The sequence below is a fragment of the Equus caballus genome, chromosome 7, assembly GCF_041296265.1.
Source record: "Equus caballus isolate H_3958 breed thoroughbred chromosome 7, TB-T2T, whole genome shotgun sequence".
Classification (NCBI taxonomy): Eukaryota; Metazoa; Chordata; class Mammalia; order Perissodactyla; family Equidae; genus Equus; species Equus caballus.
Genome location: NC_091690.1, coordinates 50,104,368 through 50,110,867, shown reverse-complemented (window position 1 = coordinate 50,110,867; position 6,500 = coordinate 50,104,368). Strand labels below are relative to the sequence as shown.

The following is a 6,500-nucleotide window of genomic DNA, read 5'->3' as shown; positions in this document are numbered from 1 at the left end:
CTAGATTAACAGCACTGGAGGGGACAAGGCTATATTGGCAATGAGTCTTCTAGAGTTCCACTTTGCTATCTTACAGATTCATTTCAACTAAACAAATGTATGTATATGTAGGGGAGGAAGACATTTCCACTACCCACTCTAGGTCCTTCTGCCTGGACAATGAATTAAATTCACATGAGACAGAATAACAGGAGACAATCAAACAAAGCTTTATAACATGTATACACGGGAGAGACCCAGAAAAACTGAGTAACTCACCAAAATGGCAGAGTGTCTCACCTTAAATACACTCCTCAGCTGAAGACAAAGGAGGATGCTGGGGGTCGGGGAAGTCAGTTATGGGAGGTTCCCAGAAAAGCACAGTAAACAAGAGTAAGGTCATTATGCAGATTTGAGTCCTTGCCTTCTACACTGAGAAGAGTTTCTAGAGAGAAGGTCATCCCCCCTTCTTCCTGGTACACAGAGGGAGACACCTTTACAGATGGAGATTTCCTTTACAAATGGACCTGTCTCTTACAAAGGCTAAATTCTACTTTTCAGAGTTTCTGAAAAGTAACTCTGATGCGACAGCATTTGTATGTTCTGAAATGTGAGTGACCATAATTGTGACTGGTGCCTGGAGAATGTCCCTCCAAATTGGTGCTCTCCAAACACCACGGCCTGGAATGTGAAAATTGTCCCACTCCCATTGGCCCAACCAAACCACTAGCCTGTTAGCAACTGCCCATGACTCAGTAAAAATGTGGACAAGAGGCTTGTCATGGGCAACGGGACTCTGCACAGCCATTTGTACTGCCACCAGCTCACAAAGCTGAGCCAACCCTGACTTGCCATCTTTGATGAGTGGCACCACTGGCAGGAAGGCACACTACTGCTCTCCATCAGGCTCCACCATGTCCAGTGGTGGCATTGCTGTCTGTGAAGTACACGGACTCTTAGTAGCTCCATCAGCTCTTCCCAGGGTCCACCCAGGCCACCAGAGGCTTAGGCAATGGGGGTACCGTCACCAGTTCCTCAAGGTCCATGGGGTGAGGCTCAGGGAAGTCACATCCTCCTGTAATTTAGAAAGATCTGCCATGTCAGGTGTAGCCCATTCCTGAAGGTACCATTTCCAGTTTAGCTAAGAGGCATTGGTGGCCATGCTGAGCCACTGTTGGGAGGCATCCCTTATCCATGATGTGACAGGAATGTGGGCATGCAGAGACCAGGCCCCTGTCCTGTGAAGGCCTCTGTTTCTAACAAAGCCCAATGAGTGGGCAGAATTTCATATTCCAATGGGGTATAGCAGGCAGCTGGGGGAGGCAGCCCTCTGTTCTAGAAGCCCATAGGCAACCAGGAGGAGGCATGTTTAGTCCAAGGGTCCAGGACGCATAGTCCATGGTGGCCAGGGCCTCCATCTGAAGGAGGAGCCAGGAGCACCCAAGGGGAGAGGTTGATGAACTGACCTTTACACCAGCTGTAAGTCTTGCTGTTGAGATTCTCCCTGATGAATTGTGGGGGATTGTGTGACTGCGTGAATGAGTCTGAGAGTGATGGCTAAGTGTGGTGTGTGTTCCTCCAAAATGTGAAGAGAAATAAGATGTGTTGGGCTTGTAGCTTGATGGGAGGCTGAATAGTTAAGAATTGATGTTCATTTGCAAGTGAAATTTCCCAGCCTTTAGAGGACCTATGAAGTCCCAGAAATTTAACAGTTGTGGCTGCCTTTGAATTTTATGTGGGGCCATAGCTCATCCTCTACATTGTAGGTGGGTCACCAGCCATGCTAGGCTCTCATGCACCACATCCTCTGAAGGGCCCTGACTTACAATGTCATCAATATAGTGTCTGAGAGTGGGAGGGGACACTGTAAGGGCATCCAGGTTTTGCCAGCAAAGATTGTGGGCAATAGCCTGGCTGTTAAGATCACCCATAGGCAACCGGGTAAAGGTATGTTGGGTCCCTTCAAATATGCAAACAATTGGACTGGGACTCCTTGGTGATCGATACTGAAGAGAACACATTAGCTAGATTGCTCATGGCACAGTAGTCCTCTGTAGCCCTTTGGATGTCTTCTACTAATTGGACAATGTAGGGAATGGGAGCCTTAATACGGGGCACCTGAGCATTTAAATTTCCATCGTGGACTGTGAGGCCCCACTCCACAGTAGCAGGCTTCTAGCCCAGCCAAATGCGAGAATCGACAGGAGACGCAGTGTTTCATAAATCTTGAATTGTGGGCCGTAATTCCTCAGTCCCTATTGGAAATAATATTGGGGGTATTTACAGTCCTTAATCAGGAGTGGTAGTTTACTGGCTCCCAATGGGCAGCTCCCACCAGGAAGGCCAGGAATGTGGGTTTGTTCCAGATGGTGTGGTGGCACCTTGAGGCGTCCATACTATAACAAGAAAGGGTATGGCCAGAGAGGTCACCACCACTAAAAGATTTTTTTTCTTTTTTCGGAAGATTAGCCCTGAGCTAACATCTGTGCCCATCTTCCTCCACTTTTGTTTAATATATATGGGACGCCAACCACTGCATGACTTGCCAAGCAGTGCCATGTCTGCACTCAGGATCTGAACCCGCGAACCCTGGGCCACTGAAGCAGAATGTGCGAACCTAACCGCTGTGCCACTGGGCCGGCCCCGAAGGTTTTTCATGCAGATTGTTTGGACAGCAACAGCCAATGGAAGTTGAACGCCGTCTCCTGTCCCACCTGCTACCCCTGGTAATTTAAAGGGCGCCCCTGGCTTAGGTTTGGAGGGGTTCCCAGGAAGCACTGTAACTGGCGCTCCAGGGTCAATGAGAGCAGTACAAGGTTGTTTCTTACGTGTGTCCCAATAGATAATTAAAGAAGTCTTTGGGTGATTGTCCCGCAGGCGAGAGACACTCTCTGGGGAACAGCCAGGTTCCTAGCACAGGGGCCTCAATTGCTGCCACTGTCAGAGATCAGGGGACGGATCCCGGATCCTGCTGCCAGGGCTGGGGCATTCTGAGAGTTGACAGCATCTATCCTTGGGTTGGGGGGGGTCGGCAGTATCTTGCAGAGCCCGCAGTGCCTGAGCAAATGCTTCTAACTCGTGGCCGGGCTGTCCTGAAATTAGGTCATTCGGGACCCATGATCTCCATAGCTGCCAGTGCAGGGAGACCTGGTGGTCATCTCATGAGACAGATGGGACAAGGTGCCACCCCTCTGTGGTACCAATAAGGAGTCTAGAAGCCCCATATTCCCCAGGGACCCTCTGTTGTGTTTCTGGGGAGGGGGCAGTGGGTCCCATTCACCTTTACTGGCAAACAAGATCTGGAAAATTCTCTGTTCTGTGTCCAGCTACAGCATCGATGCAGTCTACTGCCTGTTGTACTGTAGCTGACATTTCCATGAATTGTGACAGCATGGCCTTAAGAATAGCAGACCCCCCTTTAAGAAGAACTCCTGAGATGCTGGCCTCAAGGGTGCCTCCTCTGGGGTGGAAATGGTCAGGGGCTCTGTGGGGGCCTGGCTCTCAACAGAACGATACACCCATTGAACCATCCGATTTGATGTAACAGGAGGTGCGTGTCATGCAGGGTTTTCCATGCACAGTGAGCCTTCGCTGTGACAACCGTGATGGAAGGCTGGGCTTGGTGCCAAGCCATAAAAGTTCAAGTCAGGAGAGCCAGGGTATCTCCCCCTCATCCCTGTGGGCTCCAGAGCTTGGGGGGGGGTCTCTTCTGCAGAGTCCATTTCCTCCTTTCTTTTGTCTGCATCTTCTGCCCTGGTGGCTCACGTCTTTTGCGAGCGTCCTCGGTGTGGTGACAAGTCCGTGGTGTCCCCTAGGGTATCTGTAATAAAATGGGCCCTCAATAACTTGAGGTTTTTTTTTTTTCTTAACAAATTGTGAATTCTGTGATCCTTGACCAGTCCAGCCAGCTGGCATGACTCAGTCTCAGTGAGCAACAGCTCGGAGCTGGCTCCAAAGACCTGTAAGAGCCCACAAGTGCCCCTCTACCCCTCCCTTTGGAAAATTTTTTCTAAAGAACCTCGCACTTCTCTCAGGATAATTATTATAGTTACGTGTCTCTGTCTCTCATTTCTGCTGGATAGTGACGGGGAAGACCTGAGCATGTTGCCTCTTCCCGACTCACATGCTGCCGCCTCCCATTCTAGGGTGTCCCCGTCATCCCCCAGGGGCTGGAGCCCACCTCTCCCAGTGCAGTGTTACCCGATGCACTCAGGACAGCTCCTGAGGCCCGAGAACGGAGCAATGGTAATTTGGCCTGTTGACGCACGACCACGCTCAGTGGAGCCCAGGCCATTGGAGCAGGGGTCTCACAAGCATCTGGTAGTTTTCCAACCTCCTCTGGGGACTTGGGAGGACCTGGTACCATGTGCTCAGGGACCTGCTTTTAGGGAGAATTCATTCTGCTGCACCATGTTAGGGGTAGGCCTCCTGATGTCCCCTGGGGTCAGGGATGATTTGTGACAGCCAAAGGAATGCAGCACCATAAGAAGCACTTGCCCCAGCAGCGTACACCCGGGAAGCCTGCCAGGATGCCCCTGGGAGAGTTGCCTCTGTTATGGTGTAGGGCTGGCTGGCCAAGCTCAACACCCTGATACTGACCACTGACACCGTGGGCCCAGCAGCCGCCTCCCCTCCCAGCACCGATCTAGGTGAACTCTCCTCAACTCCAGGACCTGATGGCCCTGGCCCCTGGTCCCTGCCTGGGGGGACGGGGCAGAGCCCTACCTTCCCAGTCAGCTCTCCTGGGCTCCACGCCAGGGCCTCCTAATGTGATTACAACCCATCACCTCCAGCCCTGACACCCCGCCGGGTCTCTCAGAAAGGAGTGGGAGACACACCCACCTCAGACTGAGGCCTGCAGTCCGGTCTCTGCAGGGCGCTCTGACCTACAGCACTGACAGTGTAGGGTGGGAATCCGAGGCTTCACCCGGCAGCAGCTTATGCAGCAGTGGAAATCCCCACCGCAGATCCCAGCAAGCGGTGGTTCCTCCCAGAGAGACTGAGCGGTCCAGGAGAGGAGGTTAGTAAGCCCTTCACAGCTCCGAGGCATCAAGTGCATACAAAAAGCCCAAAGCCCCATCCCTATGGCCAATTGCGTGCAGAAGCTGGAGCTGGTGTACTGAATTGACAGGCAGATTATGACCCACTGAAGGAGGGGGCACAGGCCACCCACACAGGGTCAGCAGGGAGCTCCCTCAGCATGCGAGCTCCCACTGTGGGGAAGTGAAACCCACAGGCTCACTTTGATTGAAGGGGCAGTTTCAATGCACCCATCGAAAGGGACAAAGTCACAGGATTTATTACTCACAGGTCACAGAAGCGGTGGCTGAGGGTGCAGTGAGCCGGGGTAAGGGCCGTCCTCTGTCCAGGTCAGGAGCGAGCAGGAGACAGAGAGCAGGGAGCAAGCACCCGGTACCTTGAAGTGCGCTGTGGCAGAGGTCACTAACTATTCCCGGGCTGAACTCTAAGTGCTTAATTTAAAACGCCCTGGGAAGTAAAGCGGGAACTTAGGGCAGAATCCTAAACTCAGGTCCTTCTCTAACCGTCCAGATTCTGGGTGTGAGCAGGGGCCTCAGACTGCAACACGCTGAGGCAGCAACTCAGAACAAAAGTTGTTTCTCACCAGCCGCCATACAGAGAGAAACCTCTTCCCCAGCTCCTCAGGTGGGCCCCGCTCTGGGTGCGCCCACTGCTGTCCTGGGGGATAATGGTATTGCCAGGGCTCTCTTCCTCCTTTAGGGGCCACACGCGGTGGTTCCATTCAGTTAACTGCTGCCTGATTGCTCTCCTGTTTTCATCAGGGTCCTGGGGGCATCATTGGCTCTACCAGTTAGTCCAATAACAGTCTGGTCCTTTGTAGAAACACTTCCGGAAGTCACTGTTGCATATCTGTTCCGATCCCTTGCAAGCCCATTCCCAGCAGTCTAATTCTCTGGTTCTTTCCAGAAAAGCAGTCAGCCCACAGTCTAACCTGTATCTTTATGAAATACACAAATCTACTCCTAGTTGCCTTTTAAATCATTCTCCACTTCTTTGAGAGTGTCCTTTCACTTGCACTTTTCATGATCTCCTGCCAGCTATCTTAATACTTTGGAAAGGGATGAAGAGCTATGTGTTTTATGCCTTGCTTCACCCCCATATTCAGGAAAAATCTCTGTGCCAGGACCCTGGAGTTGTCTGGAGGACAATGGGAAGCCTCTTTCTGAGTGATGATCCCACTTCAGGAGTTGAGTGCTCAGGGGAGGGGAGAGACAGCAGCCAGAGGTCTTCTTCATTGTGTCTCCTGGCATCTCATGGATGACTTATGTTCCAGCCACCTCAGCAGCTAGGACAGGGTGACCAGTGCCCCAGGATTGTGAGGTCACCACCCCATAGACGTCACCTCAGTTCCATGTGGAGGGAGTGAAACAATGGTGTCCCAACTTTTCGAGCCAACTCGCACCGCACTTGGTCACCCTCAGCAACAGGCCATGGGGGGAGGCTTTGACAATTTGAAGTCATCGCCTTTCCAGGAGGAAAGC

At 52.0% G+C, this 6,500-nt stretch overlaps 1 long non-coding RNA gene across 1 annotated transcript; it reads right to left on the bottom strand.

Moving 5' to 3' along the window:
• Nucleotides 1-3,500: 3,500 nt before the first annotated feature.
• On the bottom strand, nucleotides 3,501-6,285 carry LOC138925151 (uncharacterized). Its single transcript, XR_011440973.1, has 3 exons — nucleotides 5,288-6,285; nucleotides 4,822-4,978; nucleotides 3,501-3,799 (listed from the first exon to the last, which is right to left on the bottom strand). It is a non-coding gene; the product is annotated as an uncharacterized lncRNA (long non-coding RNA).
• Between the last annotated feature and the right edge of the window lie 215 nt (nucleotides 6,286-6,500).